The sequence below is a fragment of the Podarcis raffonei genome, chromosome 2 (assembly GCF_027172205.1).
Source record: "Podarcis raffonei isolate rPodRaf1 chromosome 2, rPodRaf1.pri, whole genome shotgun sequence".
Taxonomy (NCBI): Eukaryota; Metazoa; Chordata; class Lepidosauria; order Squamata; family Lacertidae; genus Podarcis; species Podarcis raffonei.
The window spans coordinates 109,036,414-109,055,453 of NC_070603.1; the positions used below are offsets into that span (position 1 = coordinate 109,036,414).

The 19,040-nt window shown below is 47.9% G+C and overlaps 1 protein-coding gene and 1 non-coding gene across 3 annotated transcripts in view; one reads left to right on the forward strand and one right to left on the reverse strand.

Annotated features, from left to right (window-relative positions):
- Positions 1-18,494, reverse strand: part of LOC128408915 (uncharacterized) — a 269,287-nt gene extending 250,793 nt beyond the window's left edge. For both annotated transcript variants that reach the window (XM_053378984.1, XM_053378981.1), the window contains exon 1: positions 18,485-18,494. The gene's annotated coding sequence lies outside the window, so the exon portion shown is untranslated. The remainder of the gene's footprint in view (positions 1-18,484) is intronic.
- TRNAY-GUA (transfer RNA tyrosine (anticodon GUA)) lies at positions 7,991-8,078 on the forward strand. Its single transcript is given in 2 exon segments — positions 7,991-8,027; positions 8,043-8,078. It is a non-coding gene; the product is annotated as a tRNA-Tyr (tRNA).
- Positions 18,495-19,040: the final 546 nt, after the last annotated feature.

The following is a 19,040-nucleotide window of genomic DNA, read 5'->3' on the forward strand; positions in this document are numbered from 1 at the left end:
TATTGATGCTCCATGGTTCATCTTCTCTTTGCGCTCCTCCTCCTCCTGGTGGTCCTTCCTCCTCTGATCACTGCTGACTGTCTCCAATCAGATAAACCATCCGGCCCAATGGATGAGTTGGTCAAGCTGAGAGAGGCGGAGAAGTTAAGGACATAATGCAAGCCTCTGCAGGATCAGGCCAGTTGCCCATCTGGAACAGCAGATCACAGTGGCCGGCCAGTTGCCTATGGGAAGCTTGCAAGCTGGACATGAGAGCGACAGCACTCTGCCCACTTGCAATTGCCAGTCAGAAGATTCCCAGGAGGGGGCGCCTATGGTAAGGGCGAGGCGAGTCCCAGGGGGGACGATCCATAAACAAGGAACCAGAGGGGAGTCCCAAAGGAGTAGCGGAGGAGTAGGACCAGTTCCCCCACCAGAGCACAGTGGGGGGGAAGAGTCACGTGAGTCAGGACCAGTTTCTCCTCCATCGGGGAGTGGGGAGACGGAGGGAAGGCCAGGTCCAGCTAGCCTTCCCGAAAGGGGGAGCAGTGACACAAGTGTAACGGTCAGAAGGAAAGTGGGAGGCTGCGCGCGCGCGCCAAGTTCAAATGTGGAGGAGCGCGGGACAGCAGAAAACCCGGATTGGGAGCCAGGTCCTAAAGCCCGAAAGAGGGGGGGGGGGAGAGTCGGCAGAATCAGCGTCAGAAGAATCTCGGAGGGCTGAGACTCCGACTAGCAGAAGGACCCAGAGAAAGAAGGAACAGAGGAAGAGGTGGAGTAAGGCTAGAATCTTAAGCTGGTGTCAGGGGGGAGGAGATTCAGATGGGACTTCTACGGTCTGATGGATAGATGTAGCGTTGCGCGCTGCGCGTCTGGAAATGAGACTGAACTTCAATAAAGACTTTTAAACTTGAGCAAGAAGCAGCGTTGGTCTTGTGTGAGCTGGGACCTTGGGCAGCGCTGACACTTGCCATTTCCCCCATCACTCAGGAAATACATTTCTACACCTTAGATCCAACCTAAACATATTGTGTGTGTGTGTGTGTGTGTGTGTGTGTGTGTGTGTGTGGATTCTGACAGTAAGGGCTGTTTGACAGTGGAACAGTCTGCTTCCGGAGGTTGTGGACTCTCCTTCCTTGGAGGTTTTTAAGCAGAAGTTGGGTGGCCGTCTGTCATGGATGCTTTAGCTGTGATTCCTTCATTGCAGGGGTTGTACTAGATGACCCTTGGCTCCTTCCAATTCTATGATTCTGTTTGGGGGACTGTTGTTTTCCTTGTTTTCCCCCTTTCTTGCTCTCAGTGTTTTCTTGATAGGTTTTATTTATTGTGATGGTGGTTTAAATGTATGGCACCACAAACTTTTCACCCAAGGAGCTTAAGGCGGTGTACACAATTTCATCCTCCCTTTGTTTGCCTCACAACAATCCTGTGAGGTAGGTTAGGCTGAGAGACGGTGACTGGCCCAGGGCCACCCACTGAGCTTCATGGCCGAGTAAGGATTCGAACCCTGCTCTCCTAGGCCCCAGTCTGACTCTCTAACCACTATGCTGCACTGACTCAATTAATGAGGCATCATTGATTGGTCCGCACAGCTCGCCCTATCCCCAAAGCCACTGCTTGTTTCAGTAGCGCTTGCTGAGCCTTGCTAAGTGTTATTCACACACACACACACACAGGCTGGATGAGCTGCCAGTTCCAACGAAACTACTCAAGTGGAGTTCAACGAGATCACTTTGGGTCAGGATTTCACCCACTGGGAGCTAGAAGCTGACTGCTTCAGCAATTCATGGAACAGCCCTATATGGTTATATAGTGGCTGAAGAAAGGATTTGCATGGGAGCTGAGCCAGGCTCTGAAAGCCTGGGAGCAGGCAGTGGCTCAGGAATCTTGGAAGATTCTTGCCCGCTGAGTATTCTCAGATTATGCTCTTGTAATGTGAGTGAGCTGGCATTTCTCTCCCTTCAATGACGCAGACATCCAGAGGCATGTCCATCCTTCTTTCAGCAGGGGAGCGGTGCTCACACTTTGACTTCCTCCAGCTAGACGTGTTTTGAAAATTTGGGGCCGGCCCTGCAATTAGGTAGAGGGAGGCGGCTGCCTCAGGCGGCAAGTCCCAGGGGGCAGGGAGAGGCAGTGAGGTGTTGGAGAACAGAGCCACGTGTGTTTGCCGATTGGGCTGCCCTGTGGCCCCTAAGCTAGCCTCCTTCCCTCTGGTACAATGGAGGATGCTGCCCCAGATACAGTGCTGAATTAAGCAGTACTGTATATTTAAAGCATGTTGCTTCCCCTAAAGAATCTTGGGAACTGCAGTTTGTGATGAGCACTGGGGAATTTTAGGTCCAGCAGTTCCCGGGGTTCTTTGGGGGAAGATGGTGACAGCAGTCAAGAAATTAAAAGACACCTGCTCCTTGAGAGAAAAGCAATGAAAAACCTAGACAGAATCTTAAAAAGCAGAGACATCACCTTGCCAACAAAGGCCTGTATAGTTAAAGCTATGGTTTTCCCAGTAGTGATGTATGGAAGTGGGAGCTGGACCATAAAGAAGGCTGATCGCCGAAGAATTGATGCTTTTGAATTATGGCACTGGAGGAGACTCTTGAGAGTCCCATGGACTGCAAGAAGATCAAACCTATCCATTCTTAAGGAAATCAGCCCTGAGTGCTCACTATAAAGACAGATCCTGAAGCTGAGGCTCCAATACTTTGGACACCTAATGAGAAGAGAAGACTCCCTGGAAAAGACCCTGATGTTGGGAAAGATGGAGGGCACAAGGAGAAGGGGACGACAGAGGACGAGATGGTTGGACAGTGTTCTCGAAGCTACCAGCATGAGTTTGACCAAACTGCGGGAGGCAGTGGAAGACAGAAGTGCCTGGCGTGCTCTGGTCCATGGGGTCACGAAGAGTCGGACACGACTAAACAGCAATGTATACCACCCTTCAGCCAAATATCACATAGTTTACAACACAAAATAAAAACAAAAATAAATAAAAAACAGCTTCGGACACCACTAAATGACGAAACAACAACAAGCCTAAGATTCAGTTGCCAATAGGGTGAGCTTCTGTATTGGAATTGGGGGAGCTGGGGAAACCCTATACTGCTGTCAGCCTCAGGAAGCAAAAGGCCTGGGTTCAAAAGGGGGCTGTAGGGAGAAAATGCATTTGATATTCTGGCTCATGTTACTGAAAAGGATGTCTGATGCCAATGGATTGAAAGGGGACTGTTGTCCCCATCCCTTGCTTTCCATTGCATCTACCAAGAGATGTCAACACAGAGATGGAACATTGACTCATACCCTTTAGGGTTTGGAGACGGGATATAGCTCAGTGGTAGAGCATCTGCTTGAGTCCCAGCTTCAATCCCCAGCATCTCCAGGTAGGACTGGAAGCAACCCCCACCTGAAAGCAATATTGAGCTAGATGGACCAATGATCTCGCTCAGATGTTTACAATGCAAAGTGTCCTCCTACCTTGGCACTCCACACCTGAATTAGTTATTAGAAGGAGTAGGTTGTATCGAGTGCTAGTCCTGCTCAGACGAGACCCACTGAAGATAATAAGCATGACCAGTGCTATTTTTCTAGAGAAAGAGGTTCTGGAACTCACCATGAATGCCTTCCTTCTTCTCTTATCATGGCAATGGCATCTACCTGACAGGTGCCAGAACTCAGTTCCTGTTATTTCTGGCTGAAAAAAAGCCCTGGGCATGACTAATTTAGCTTCACTGGACCGGATTCAACATCACTTGGGAAGATGGGCGAACTAATACCAGTGTGCTAGATGAAGCAAAGATCACCAGTGTCGAAGCAATGATTCTTCAACATCAACTTCGTTGAACCGGTCATGTTGTTCGGACGCCTGATGATCGTCTTCCAAAGCAACTACTCTATTCCAAACTTAAGAATGGAAAGCGTAATGCTGGTGGTCAACAAAAGAAGTTGAAACACTCAAGGCAAATCTAAAAGAAAAAATAGCGTAAACACCGACAACTGGGAAACACTGGCCTGAGAGAGCTCCAGTTGGAGAACAGCCTTTACCCAAGGTGTTGTGGTCTCTTGGGGGCCAAAAGAAAAAGTAAAGGGGAAAAAACTAGATGTAGATTTCCAAAATACTTTGATAAAACACATCTTTTGTTATGTGCAAATGGCTTTAGATACCTATTAGGTCCACAAATTAGGGGACGCGGGTGGCGCTGTGGGTAAAAGCCTCAGCGCCTAGGGCTTGCCGATCGAAAGGTCGGCGGTTTGAATCCCCACGGCGGGGTGCGCTCCCGTTGCTCGGTCCCAGTGCCTGCCAACCTAGCAGTTCGAAAGCACCCCCGGGTGCAAGTAGATAAATAGGGACCGCTTTCTAGCGGGAAGGTAAACGGCGTTTCCGTGTGCGGCTCTGGCTCGCCAGAGCAGCGATGTCACGCTGGCCACATGACCCAGAAGTGTCTCCGGACAGCGCTGGCCCCCGGCCTCTTGAGTGAGATGGGCGCACAACCCCAGAGTCTGGCAAGACTGGCCCGTACGGGCAGGGGTACCTTTACCTTTACCTAGGTCCACAAATTACCATATAGCATACATTCAACACAAAAAACAGTGACAATTTGTTGTTGACAAAGAACAGCTGGGCATATAAAGCGCCCCATTACCTTCTGTAGCTTAGGGCCTCATCAAAGCCTAAATCCAGCCCTGATTCCACCCACTCCTTTTAATGGGTTTACTCTGAGTAGAGCTTCCTTTGGAACAGCCCAGTGGTGCTGAGCTTTGAAAGCTTCCTTATTTGGCCAAAGAATTAATACAATCACCCAACGGAGGAAAGTGCCGTTGGTTCCCTGCTTACAGAGTTTCCTAATTACGTGTGCTGTTGTGCTCATTATGGGAAGCAAAAGGTTGTCTCAGCCCAAATATGTGTAATCCTAGAAAATTGCCCTTTCCAGCAGATTAGCAGAAGGCACGGGCTGGGAGTAATTAAACGCTTTGCTGGAAGGTAAGCAAATTGCAACCATTAATTGCTGTGCGCAGCCCACCTTTTTCCCCAAGGCATCACTTGTCCTGATCTTTCTCACAGCTCTTAATTTTTTTAAAAAATACATATTTATAGATTTTCCAGTATCATTCCAATAACAGCCTCATTATAACAATGCCCACCTTAATTTGCTGGTGCGGAAAGATAGGTGCTTGGTGCTGGGAGCTTAACGCCGTTTTCCAGGTCAAAAGTTGGTCGCGATTTCGTAGAGCTTAATTATGGCCAAGGCCGGTCCAACCATGAGGCAAGGTGAGGCGACTGCTTCAGGTGGCAGGATCCATAGGGGCAACAGATCCAGCCTCCAAGGAGCACATCGCCCACTGGTGGCAGCAACAGCTGCAGTGCACTCCTCGAAGACCAGATCTGCCCCCTCCCCAATGCCACCTCTACAGTGGTTTCTTGGCCAATAGGAGGCGCTGTTGGTCTCCTCCCATCCTTGTTCCTGATGTAGATCTTCACTCACCCCTTCTCCTTGGTGAAGGAGCTGGGCCCACACCATTTTGTGGGTGCTAAAATGTAGCCCTGGTTATTGCAAAGAGCCTGGTTCACATTTTACATACAGAATCATAGAATTGTAGAGTCGGAAGGGACCCTGCCCTCCTCAAGGTTCATCTCCTCAAGGTGAGAGCCAGTGTGGTGTAGTGGTTAAGAGAGGTAGTCTCGTAATCTGGGGAACCGGGTTCGCGTCTCCGCTCCTCCACATGCAGCTGCTGGGTGACCTTGGGCCAGTCACACTTCTTTGAAGTCTCTCAGCCCCACTCACCTCACAGAGTGTTTGTTGTGGGGGAGGAAGGGAAAGGAGAAGGTTAGCCGCTTTGAGACTCCCTAGGGTAGTGATAAAGGGGGATATCAAATCCAAACTCTTCTTCTTCATCTAGTCCAACCCCCTGCAATGAGAAATCTCAGCTAGAGTATCCATAACTGAAACAAGTTAGGGCTCTGGAACCCTCTGACCTCGGTTCAGAGAAAGTGATGAATCTTTTTTCCTCGGAAGAGGTTCAGTTCCTTGGAACTCACCTCTGTATCTGATTTGGTAATTTCTTCTTCTACAGCCCCTGAAGGAGACTCTGAATGTATTGCGTCAGAAACAGCCATGTGGCTATTGCAGATCCACGAGAAGCAATGCAGAATCGGCCCGGCAGTCCACTGCCTTGGGCTTGTCTCAGCAGCCCTGTGTAATCAAGACCTGGAGGGCTGACCTTGATCCTGTAACATGATAATATAATCAAAGAGCAACGTGGGCTGGAGGAGGACGTGCAGTTCAAGACATCTGCATTTTTATCAGGAGGAGGACCTGAATAGATCTCCACATTGGCCAACCCCAAGTTGATGGACAGTTGCCATAGACTAGAAGAGGGACTGACCAGAGGGCAAGGCTAGTCACAGAGACTAAACAGAGGCTGGATGGCCATCTTCCTGGGGTTCTTCAGCTGTGATTGGGGTTGGACCCTTGAGGTCCGTTTCCAGCTGTGCAAATCTATGATTCTATGTCCAGCAGGAACAGGATGGGTTTTGCAGGATGGTCTGGGCCACCAGGGGAGCTTGCCCAGCAGAATCCGGAACTGGATCAGCAAAGCCAAGCAAGGAGCGTCTTCCCAGAGTTGTTGCACCAACGCCGGTCCTGCACTTTGGAAGTTAACAGTTGGCCAACGGCGGAGGGCCCTGATGGTGGACCTTGCAGTTCTGCAACAAGAAGTCCAAGCCTTCGTTTGTCTGGTGAATTGCTGGCCTTAATGTCTTATCACTATTTGAAAAGGTGTCTTATCGATGACAACCCCCTGGTAATCTGTATGTGGACATACAGACCGCATATTCAGACCTACATGTGCAAAGATGCTAGAGGATAACTTTGGATTCAGAGACCATGAACCATATTTGAGATGACGCAATTTTGGATCCCCTTCCTTTCTCCATTCCTTTTTTGGATGAAGGTATGCTTTTATTACTATATAAATTAATAATAATAATAATAATAATGCAATAATGTTAATAAGTATAATACTGAGGAGTTTCATAGTGGGATTGACTGCCCCACCACATTAGGGGACAAAGGAGGGGTGCCAGTCTGAAGGCTAATAATACTAATAATAATTTATTTATCTGGTTCCCAACAAAATATTAAAATCACTATAAAACATCAAACATTAAAAATTTCCCTAAACAGGGCTGCCCTGTCAGATAGTTGTTGATTTCCTTGACATCTGATGGGAGGGCGTTCCACAGGGTGGGCGCTACTACCAAGAAGGCCCTCTGCCTGGTTCCCTGTAACTTGGCTTCTCGCAGTGAGGGAACCGCCAGAAGGCCCTTGGCGCTGGACCTCAGTGTCCGGGCAGAACGATGGGGGTGGAGATGCTCCTTGAGGTATACTGGGCTGAGGCCGTTTAGGGATTTAAAGGTCAGCACCAACACTTTGAATTGTGTTAGGAAACATACTGGGAGCCACTGACCTTTCCCCAGTTGCCCACTGGTCACTGACCTGATTTTCTGTTGGGGGAGAAGTTGCCAGTGGAAAAACAAACAATAATGCAGAGGCAAGTGGAGACAGCACACTTTTCATTCCCATTGTGGTGCTGAGCTGAGCAGAGACGGTTAAACCTCATTTCCCCAGCCCATCACTATGACAGGGATGGGGGGGGGATCACACCTCTCCACTCACCATATTGATAGTCTGAAGAATCGGGGGCCTCTACCCTTCTTCCTCAGCTGATGAGGTGAGGAAGGGGGCTGTGTTTGCATTTGTGTGTGTGTACATGCCTGGGATCATGTGTGACCTGTTATTAGCATGGCCAGAAACAAAACCTTACACGCAAGACAACAGCGAAACCTTGGGGCAATTCCTTTTTTCTTTTCGTAATGGAAGCTGTTGATTAACATGGAATTCTAAAGGAAATGAGTCAAGGCCAGATTATTAAACTGAAGAGCTACATGTGCTGTAAGTCTTAGGCAAACCACAAACTGGAAGGGAAAAGGAATGACTCAGAGAGCATTTCCATCACCCCTTCGATAGCTCAGCTGGTAGAGCGGAGGACTGTAGAGTACTACTGTAGTCATCCTTAGGTCGCTGGTTCGATTCCGGCTCGAAGGAGGAATTATTTTCCTTCTTCTTGGGACAAAGGCTGAGGATGCCTTTGAGGGGGCGGTGAAGCAAAACTGCAGCATGATATTGCAGAGGCAAAATCTGTTGAATATGCCGTGTGTCGTTTAATTATATCTGTAAGGTGAGTTGGGCATCGGCAGTTTTTACCATCCAAAACAGAGGGTGTAAACTGCAAGGTGCATATTCTGCTAGGCTTGGAAATGTGTTGTGTGGTAGCCGGACCAGAATTTGACATCCTGGAAATTTTTGAGGGACGATAAAACAACCACCACCTTTATAAGTAGCAATCACACCTTATTGCTGCAGCATGTGAGCTTTCAGATGACACAGAACTCTTCCTCGTTCTTTTTTAAAGGCAGAAAAATATGTTTACGATAGAGAACATGGTATGAAGCCAGGGAACAGAAATCTGTATTTGAGATGCAATTACTAAATTAATAAGCCCTGGCTGCAGTCTTAAGAGGAGAATGGAGGAAGCTCATTGCAGATGAATTAAGGCAATTTCTCCTGATTTTTTGGCACAAATGTGTGCAGATGTTATATGGTGATTATCATCATGATGATTATCTCCAGTGGGCGTGCAGTGAATTTTTTTATAGGGGAACAGTTGGGACCAGAGGTGTTTTTACATGAATAGAATGTAAAATATTGAGGTTGAATCCTGACAAGACAGAAGTACTGTTTTGGAGGGACAAGGGGTGGGCGGGTATGGGGGACTCCCTGGTTCTGAATGGGTAATGAAGGTGTGCTTTAGTCATGAAGGACATCTCCCTGCATCTACCTGAATGGATGCGATCTGCACAAAAAAGGATGACAGTCTGGAAGGAACCTAAGACAGGGCTTAGGATAGGGGTAGCCAATGTAGCTCATGCAAACATGAGTCTGACCAAACTGCGGGAGGCAGTGGAAGACAGGAGTGCCTGCCATGCTCTGGTCCATGGGGTCACGAAGAGTCGGACACAACTAAACGACTAAACAACAACAACAACAACAAAGCCAATGCAGTGGTGTCCAGATGTTGTTGGACTCCAACTCCCATAAGCCCCAGCCAGCATGGCCAGTGGACAGGGATGATATGGATTTGAGTCCAGCAGTCATCTTCTATATCAACCTTTAATTTTAAAAAGCATTGTTGTTGTTGTTGTTTAGTCGTGTCCGACTCTTCGTGACCCCCTGAACCAGAGCACGCCAGGCACTCCTGTCTTCCACTGCCTCCCGCAGTTTGGTCACACTCATGCTGGTAGCTTCGAGAACTCTGTCCAGCCATCTCGTCCTCTGTCGTCCCCTTCTCCTTGTGCCCTCCATCTTTCCCAGCATCAGGCTCTTTTCCAGGGAGTCTTCTCTTCTCTTCTCGTGAGGTGGCCAAAGTATTGGAGCCTCAGCTTCACAATCTGTCCTTCCAGTGAGCACTCAGGGCTGATTTCCTTCAGAATGGATAGGTTGGATCTTCTTGCAGTCCATACACTTGATTAAAGCTTTTTTATGATTCAAAAAGATATTATCCAGAGATCTCTCCTATGACCCCCCTCTTCAAAGACCTTCACTGGGTTCATTAGAATTCTTGTTCCTTATTGTTTATGTACGGAGCTCTCACAAAGGCGAGGTGCATTTCATCAAACAAAAATAGCTCATGGGCCCTGCCCTCAGGCTTGCAACCTCAAGGGCTAAACCAGGTGTGCCACACGAGATCCATGAATAGAATGTTCCATTTTAAAATAGCATCAATAGCTGCTGATGCTGTTAAAAGGTGGTGTATAAACAGAGGGAAAGAAAGAATTCAAAGCAGAGAAGAGAGTTTGGAGAGAAGAAACAGGAAGTGCAGAGAAAGGAGTGCTGCAATGTCAGAGGCTATTATTATTTTTATTGCTATTACAAGTTATTACCCTGCCCTAGGTCTCAGGGTGGGTTATAACACAACATGAACATTAAAACACAATAATACACAATATTAAAAACACTGTTTAAAACAACTTAACATTTCAAAAACAAGGTGGAACCTAAGATATTTGAAATATAATGAAAGGAGATGGCATATTCTCTCTTCTTCATAAGACAGAGATGGCAAATTCTCTCTTCTTCATAAGACTCACGCTCTGCCGTGAGTTTGTGGGGAGGACTCTTCCCCCTGCAAGCCCATTCTCCATCTTGGGCCTGGGGCGGGGCCCACACTCACCACCGCCACAACTTTAAGGACACTGGTGCTGCTGCAGCAAATTTTTAAAATGTTTTTATATTTTTAAAGGTGTTTTTACTTTTTACTTTGTTGTACCACCATAAACGGTGGTTTTATCCATGTATTTTTATTTTGTTTTGTTTTATTTTGGGTTGGGGTGGGATGGTTGTTGAGTGGGGTGGGGATTGGTTTTGTTTTGGTGTAATTGTTTTTTGTTTGTTTGCTTTTATATTTTGTAAATGGAGGCGAGTATGAGGCTTGGGATTCCTACTGTGGAGGGGCGAGGGAGGTATGGCGGTGGGGGCAGATGTCATAGGCGAAGGGGATTGAGATACGGATATGCTCGTACCCCTTCCAATCTGCGCCCCATCCCGAGAGACGAGGGTAGGGTGAGCAAGGATTACTCACCTCCGTCACTGGTGTTGTGCAATGCCAGGTCTATAGGCAACAAAACCGCCACCCTGCGAGATTTTTTCATCTCGCAGGGGGTCGACCTGGCTTGTGTGACGGAGACCTGGGTGCGCGAAGGGGATACTGTTACCTTACAAGAGATGGCGCCCCCGGGTTTCTCCGTCCTCCACCAGTCGCGGACTATGGGCCGGGGGGGAGGGGTGGCATTATTAATCCGGGAAGATTGTTCTTTCAGGGCTCTACCATCGCCATCGATCCCCGGCATTGAATGTGTTGGCCTAGTGTGGGGCTCCGAGGTGAGCTTGACTGTCTGGCTGGTGTACCGGCCACCTAGCGCACCAGCAGCCACCCTGTCAGGCCTGCTGGAGGCGGTGGCTGGCTGGGCCTTGGAGTTCCCTAACCTATTGGTATTGGGGGACTTCAACATCCATGCTGATGCCACTCCCTCCTCACAGGCTCTGGACCTGGTGTCTTCCATGGCGACACTAGGGCTCTCCCAGTTTGTTTCGGGCCCCACACATCAAGCAGGCCACACGCTGGATTTGATCTTTGGCGTCGGTATAGATATGATCATGTTTCCTTCGATGAAGGTGCTATGGTCTGATCACTACGCTCTGAAAGCCAGGATTGACGTTCCACCCCCACCCTGCTTAGGTGGCGAGCCGATTTGGGCTCGCCCACAGAGGCTGATGGACCCTGATAGATTCCGCCAAGCCTTGCGGGACCTTTCTCCCCCTGGCGACTCATTGACTGAGCTTGTTGAGGGCTGGAATACCCAGCTCCTGGCAGCCATCAATGAGATCGCACCTAAGCGCCCTCTGCGACCCCGCAGAAACCGGGCTCCCTGGTTTACCGAGGAGCTCCGGAAAATGAAGCGGGACCTCAGACGGCTAGAGCGAGTATGGCGGGGTGCCCGTGACGGAGCTTCAAGAACATCTTATAGGGTTTTTATGAAAACCTACGAGATGGCAGTGAAGGCCGCTAAGAAGTCCTACTTCTCGGCCTCCATTGCATCTGCTAGCTCTCGCCCGGCGCAATTATTTAGTATAATTCGGTCTTTAACGTCCCTCGAAGGACAGCCAAATTTAAATAACAATTTGACACACAGCTGTGAGGCATTTGCGAGCTTTTTTGTGGAGAAGGTCCTGTTGCTCCACCATGACCTCCCTGCCAATTTGGATACAATAAAGGAACTGGAGGCCCCTCGACTGTCCTCGGGTCCAGTATTGGACCACTTTGACCGGATATCCCCAGCCGATGTGGACAGACTCCTCCGAGCTGGAAAGCCCACCACTTGTCCTCTCGACCCGTGCCCGTCCTGGCTGATTAGAGCGTGTCCAGACGAGGTGCAGGGCCCCCTGGGGGATATCATCAATTTGTCCCTTGGCACCGGGACATTCCCAGGGGAACTGAAGGAGGCAGTGGTGCGCCCGCTTTTAAAGAAAACATCATTAGATCCCTTAGATCTATCCAATTACCGCCCGGTTTCAAATCTTCCATTCCTAGGTAAGGTGATTGAGAGAGCGGTTGCGGAACAGCTTGGTAGGTTTCTGGATGAAACATCGGCTCTGGATCCATTCCAGTCCGGCTTCCGCGCTGGTCATGGGACCGAGACGGCTCTGGTCGCCCTAACAGATGATCTCTGCAGGCAGCTGGATCGAGGCGGGTCGGGGCTGCTGATTCTTCTAGACCTGTCAGCAGCCTTCGACATGGTCGATCACGAACTCCTGGACCACCGCCTTGCCGACGTGGGGATCCAGGGCACAGTCCTTCAATGGCTGTGCTCGTTTCTCTCTGGTCGGGGACAGAGGGTGGCGCTTGGGGGGGAACTGTCATCCCGCCACTCCTTAGTGGGTGGAGTGCCCCAGGGTGCGATACTCTCCCCAATGCTTTTTAACATCTTTATGCGCCCCCTCGCCCAGCTTGTCCGGAGTTTTGGGCTGGGCTGCCATCAGTGTGCTGATGACACCCAACTCTATCTGTTGATGGATGGCCATCCTGACTTCGCCCCAGACACACTGATCAGATGCTTGGAAGCTGTGGCTGGATGGTTACGTGGGAGCCGGTTGAAGTTAAATCCTTCGAAGACAGAGGTCCTCTGGCTGGGACGGGACGATATGAGATTGAGGGGGCAACTCCCATCTCTTGCGGGGGTGCAATTAGTGCCAGCACCGTCCGTTAAGAGTTTGGGTGTAATCTTCGATACCTCCCTCTCCATGGAGGCGCAGATTGCAGCTATAACAAAGGCGGCATTTTTTCATCTCTGCCAAGCTAAGCAGTTGGCTCCTTACCTCTCTCGCCCTGACCTAGCCACGGTGATCCACGCGACGGTCACCTCCAGACTGGATTATTGTAACTCGCTCTACGTGGGGCTGCCCTTGAGACTGACCCAGAAACTCCAGCGGGTGCAGAATGCCACAGCGAGACTCCTTACGGGGTCTTCGCTGCGAGATCACATTCATCCGGTGCTATACCAGCTGCACTGGCTCCCGGTGGAGTACAGGATCAGGTTTAAGGTGCTGGTTTTAACCTTCAAAGCCCTATACGGCCTAGGACCCTCGTACCTACGGGACCGCCTCTCCTGGTATGCCCCACAGAGGAATTTACGGTCTTCAAATAAAAACATCTTGAAGGTCCCAGGCCACAGAGAGGTTAGGCTGGCCTCAACTAGAGCCAGGGCTTTTTCGACTGTGGCTCCGACCTGGTGGAACACTCTGTCACAAGAGACTAGGGCCCTGCAGGACTTGACATCTTTCCGCAGGGCCTGCAAGACAGAGCTGTTCCACCAGGCCTTTGGTCAGGGCGCAGCCTGACTCCCTCCTTTGGCAATCTTTACAAAACTTTAGTTTATGGTTGCCATCAATTTGTATTTTAATTAATTTTTATAATGTTTTTATAATGTTGCACTGTTTTAGTGTTGTTAGCCGCCCTGAGCCCGGCTTCGGCTGGGGAGGGCGGGATATAAATAAAATTTATTATTATTATTATTATTATTATTATTATTATTATTATTATTATAAAAAACCCCAAACTTATTTGATTTCACTTCCCATAAAATATCTCAAAGCGATTTCCCCGCAGAAACACCAACAATAAAGAAATTGAAAACAATCCCATAAATGCACAAACAATTCCACCTTTTAAAGCAATCCCATATAAAAAAAAATTCAATGTGTATAAATGATTTAAACCATTCCATATATGCAGTATAAACAAGTAAAAACCACTGCGTCTGTGCAAACCATTAAAAACAATGTCATATGTAAGAACAATTTCAAACCCAATACAGACAATACACACTGAAAGTGACAAGATTTAGCAATTGAAGCTATTTCTATGAAACGGAAGGGAAGAATAAATGTTAATACAAGTATTATAAAAAGGTAAAGGGACCCCTCACCATTAGGTCCAGTCGTGGCCGACTCTGGGGTTGCGGCGCTCATCTCGCTTTATTGGCTGAGGGAGCCGGCGCACAGCTTCCGGGTCATGTGGCCAGCATGACTAAGCCGCTTCTGGCGAACCAGAGCAGCGCACAGAAACACCATTTTCCTTCCCGCTGGAGCAGTACCTATTTATCTACTTGCACTTTGACGTGCTTTCGAACTGCTAGGTTGGCAGGAGCAAGGACTGAAACAACGGGAGCTCACCCCGTCGTAGGGATTCAAACCGCCAACCTTCTGATCGGCAAGTCCTAGGCTCTGTGGTTTAACCGACAGCGCCACCCGCGTCCTTACAAGTATTATACCCCACCTCAGATTTGTCCATTAAGTCATCAGCTAGTCATCACCCACAACTGAAACTAGACCTAAGTGCATTAAGTGCACTTTGTACCCATATATCTTTTTTTAAACTTTGCCTCACCCCACCATCCTACCTTATTGGTGATATATAAATTGTATTGTCCTTGGGACAGAGACCTGCCTTTCCCCATCTGCAATTCAGTTACATGACTACTACCACTTATTATAATTACTTGAGTCTTAATATCGCTCTTTGAGTTCTGCAGACTGCAGTCTGGGATTCACATGCTCCATCTGGGTAGAGTATGTCTCTCTTAAGCTCAGAGTTCAAGAGCCACATTGAGCAAAAGATTCCTGCATTGCAGGGGGTTGGACTAGATGACCCTCAGGTTCCCAGCAGGGCTCTTCAGATGTGCAATATGGGAAGGGGTTGTGTTTGTCTGGGTGCAGATCCCTGGAATGCCCTGGCTTTCACTAAGCTTCACAACCATCAATAATAAGCATAGGAATGGTGTTATTTCTAAGTCTCTGATGATGCACCTTGCATGGATCCTTGTTTTCAAAGGAACCCGATTTGCAGCTTTCGAACTTCCTCTTAAGTTGTTTAGTTCCTTCCAAGACGGAAATGCTTCCCTCGTGTATCACGTCTGTGGAATGCCACGAAAGGGATCAGTACCCTTGCCATCCCTTGAGCTCATTTCAGCAACCATAATAATAATAACTCACAGCTATTTCTGTCTCCGTCCGTCTGCACATCAGCTAATTAACTTTCCTGGCACGCTCGGGCGATAGTTTTATTGCCCATTTTATAGGCAGAGACACTGAGGCTCTGAAATGACCAGCCCAGAATTTTAATTGTTGACAACTTTATTGAAAGATTGGGGTGGGGGTGGGTGGGGAGGAAATGGAAATGCCAATTTATAGAAGAGGATGTACTGTAGCTCAAATAGTGCTTGGAAGACTGCACTGCCCTGGAGCACTGGAGATTCTGAAGGAGACAGCCCAATACTGCAGTATCTTTAAAATAGCAATGCAAAATACAGTGGTACCTCGGGTTACAGACGCTTCAGGTTACAGTCTCCGCTAACCCAGAAATAGTACCTCGGGTTAAGAACTTTGCTTCAGGATGAGAACAGAAATCGCACGGCGGCAGTGCAGCGGCAGCGGGAGGCCCCATTAGCTAAAGTGGTACCTCAGGGTAAGAACAGTTTCAGGTTAAGAACAGACCTTCAGATAACCCGAGGTACCACTGTAAATTGGATGGGGTAAGGACTAAGAGGGCAGGAGTGGAAAATGTTGCTGCTGCTATATGCAGCTACCCAATTCTAGCAAGGCATGCTTTCCTCAGAAGTAAATCCCACTGCATCCTACAGAACAGGGAACGGTTGGGGTTAGCTCAGTGGTAGAGTGTCTGCCTTGCAAGCTGAAGGCCCCAGGTTCAATCCCCAGCATCTCCAGGTAGGCTTGGGAGAGGTTCCCTGTCTGATAATCCTGGAGAGCTGCTCCCAATCAGTGTAGACAATACTGAGCTAGATGGACCAATGACCTGACTCAGTACAGTGGTACCTCGGGTTAAGTACTTAATTAGTTCTGGAGGTCCATTCTTAACCTGAAACTGTTCTTAACCTGAGGTACCACTTTAGCTAATGGTTCCTCCTGCTGCCGCCACACGATTTCTGTTCTCATCCTGAGGTAAAGTTCTTAACCCGAGGTACTATTTCTGGGTTAGCAGAGCCTGTAACCTGAAGCGTCTGTAACCTGAAGCGTCTGTAACCCGAGGTACCACTGTATAGGCAGGTTCCTATGTTCCTATGCACTTCTTTAAATGGTAGCAACCGTGATGAGAGTGGCAATGGCAAGGCCAATGTTTTGGGCTTTTTAGTGTGGAGAAAAGCGGTGAGTAAAAGGTGACACCAGATGGACGTTCATAAAAGTATGCAGGCATGGAAAAAGAGGTGAGAGAAAATTTCTTCTCCCTCTCTCCTAACGCTTGAACTCTCGCACATCCCATGAAGCTGAATGTTAGAAGCTTCTGTAGAAAGAAAAGGAAGTACTTTGTCGCACAGTTAAACTATGGAACTCACTTCCACAGGAGGCAGTGAAGCCACCAACTGACATGGCTTTCTAAAAACTAAGGCAAATTCATGGATGAGGGAGCTATGAATGGCTACTGGCCATTATGGCTATGCTCTGCCTCCAAAGCTAAAGACGGTAAAATAATAATAATAATTGTTGTGACGTGGGGTTTGTGATTTCAGCTCTCTTGACATAATATGCTGGAGACAGTTCTGTAGTAACACTTCTTTATTAAAGCAAACAAGACTGAGAACTGAGGAGGGGAGAGCTACATTTATAGGGACAGGGAACTAGCTAGAAAGGATACATTTTGGAGGGAACAATATCAGGCAATCACAGTCCTGCCTTTTGGAGGAAACCAATAAGACAGAGGATCCAAATACAGCAGCTTAAATGAACCAATAGTAGCTGTACCCTCTGGAACCAAAAGGCAGTTACTTTACCCTAATGCAAATACAGACAATAATAATACAGATATAAAATCCTTTGACTCAATACACAACAACAACAACAACAACAACAACAACAACAACAACAACAATTTATTACTTATACCCCACCCATCTGTGGCCGGGCCTCCCCAGCCACTCTGGGCAGCTTCCAAAAGGATATTAAAAACACAATAAAAGATCAAACATAAAAATACATCCCTAAATGTAATGTTTCCGATTCCAATTGCTGGAAACCACAGGAGGGGGAAATGCTTTTGTGCTCGGATCCTGACAAAGGTGCCAGACACCTTTTTTTGCTGTGACCTGCTCCCTGCTTTTGTGGCCTGGGACTGGGAGGGCGTGGCCTCGACTGACTCCACCAACAAATATTGCTACCATTCAGGGTACTATCATGGGGTTATTTACTTTAGGGGCTTTTCCCTGGGGTCAATATTAAGTTTTAGGGACGCATTTTTACTTTACTGTATTTATTTTTTTGCTGCTCTCTGAATTATGTATTTTTATCATTAGGCTTTCCAGAGGATGATCGGTGGACTGCCCGATTTTACTGCAAATTTATTAATACGAGAGGTTTCCACTAGCCTGTTGTTTACGGCTGTTTCCCTTTTCGACTCGTCTTGTCACTGTTGTTGTTGTGATTAATTTCCTACACGCCCTTTGCCCTAAGGTCCCAGGGCATGCGGCGACAATTTAGAAGACAACATGTAAATCGGTTTCAACAAATTGCGGCCACAAGTATAGGGTGGCTCCTAAAAGATGTACATCTCAAGTGTCAGAGGGCAGGGTAAAGAGGGGCTGGTGAATTAGGTAGAGTTTGTAGTCCTTGGAGCCGCCTTGAGATTGGTTTCCAGTGGAAAGGCAACATACAAATAACAGGATGATGATTGCGGGTTCCAGCCTCTTCCTGGGCAGTTCTGGCTGCCCACTGGGTCCATCAATCAACCAATCAATCATAATAATAATAATAATAATAATAATAATAATAATAATAGGACTCTCGTACCTACGGGACTGCCTCTCCCAGTATGCCCCACGGAGGACCTTAAGCTCCATAAATAGCACCCCCTAGAGCAGGGGTGTCTAACTCAAATTCATCGGGGGCCGCATCAGCAGTTTGGTCACCCTCAAAGGGCCGGTTCTATCTGTAGGACATACAGTACAGGAGAGAAGGGTTCAGGCAGCCGTTGGATCTGTCACATCACAGGATGGCATGCGCTCAATATAAAAACAAGTGGAGGTTTCCTGAATGTATGTAAAGTGGAGGTTTCCTGTGTAGAACGGCCAGCGCCGCTAGAGGGCAGACGTTCTCTGGCTTGTAGGTTGCCGCGCATGTGCTGAAGAGGTGGCTTTCTTGTGTCAAAAAAAAAAGAGCGAGAATAAAAGGTGAAGGCTGGCGGCCGGTGGCGGCTACACGGGCCACATGACGAGGTCTGGCGGGCCGGATTCGGCCCACGGGCCTTGTGTTTGACACCCGTGTCCTAGAGGTTCCGGGCCCTAAGGAAGTCAGATTAGCCTCAACCAGAGCCAGGGCCTTTTCTACACTGGCTCCGGCCTGGTGGAACGCTTTTTCTCATGAGACCAGGGCCCCGTGGAATCTGATTTCTTTCCGCAGGGTCTGTAACACAGAGTTCTTCCGCCTGGCCTTTGGCTTGGAATCAATTTGACTCCCTCCCCCTCTTTTTTTCTTTTTCCTTTCTCCTCCTGTGATGAGGCTGCATTTTAATGTTGTATTTTAATCTTGTTTTTAAGCTGTATTTCAATCAACTTGTTTTATTATTGGTTGTTAGCCGCCCTGAGCCCGGTCTCAGCTGGGGAAGGCAGGGTATAAATAAAATTAATAATAATAATAATAATAATAATAATAATAATAATAATAATAATATTGTATCCCGTCCTCCCCTGCCTAGGCCAGGCTCAGAGCGGCTAACATCATAAAAGCAACACAGTATGTATAAAAACAGACATCAATTAATTAAATAACATCTTAAAATTAATTCAGACAAGTTAAAATCTGGGCAGGTGGCAGACACCCAGACAGGAAGAGCTTTATGAACAATGGTGCATGTTTCGTTTTTATTATTTAGCTCTGCCACCCCCT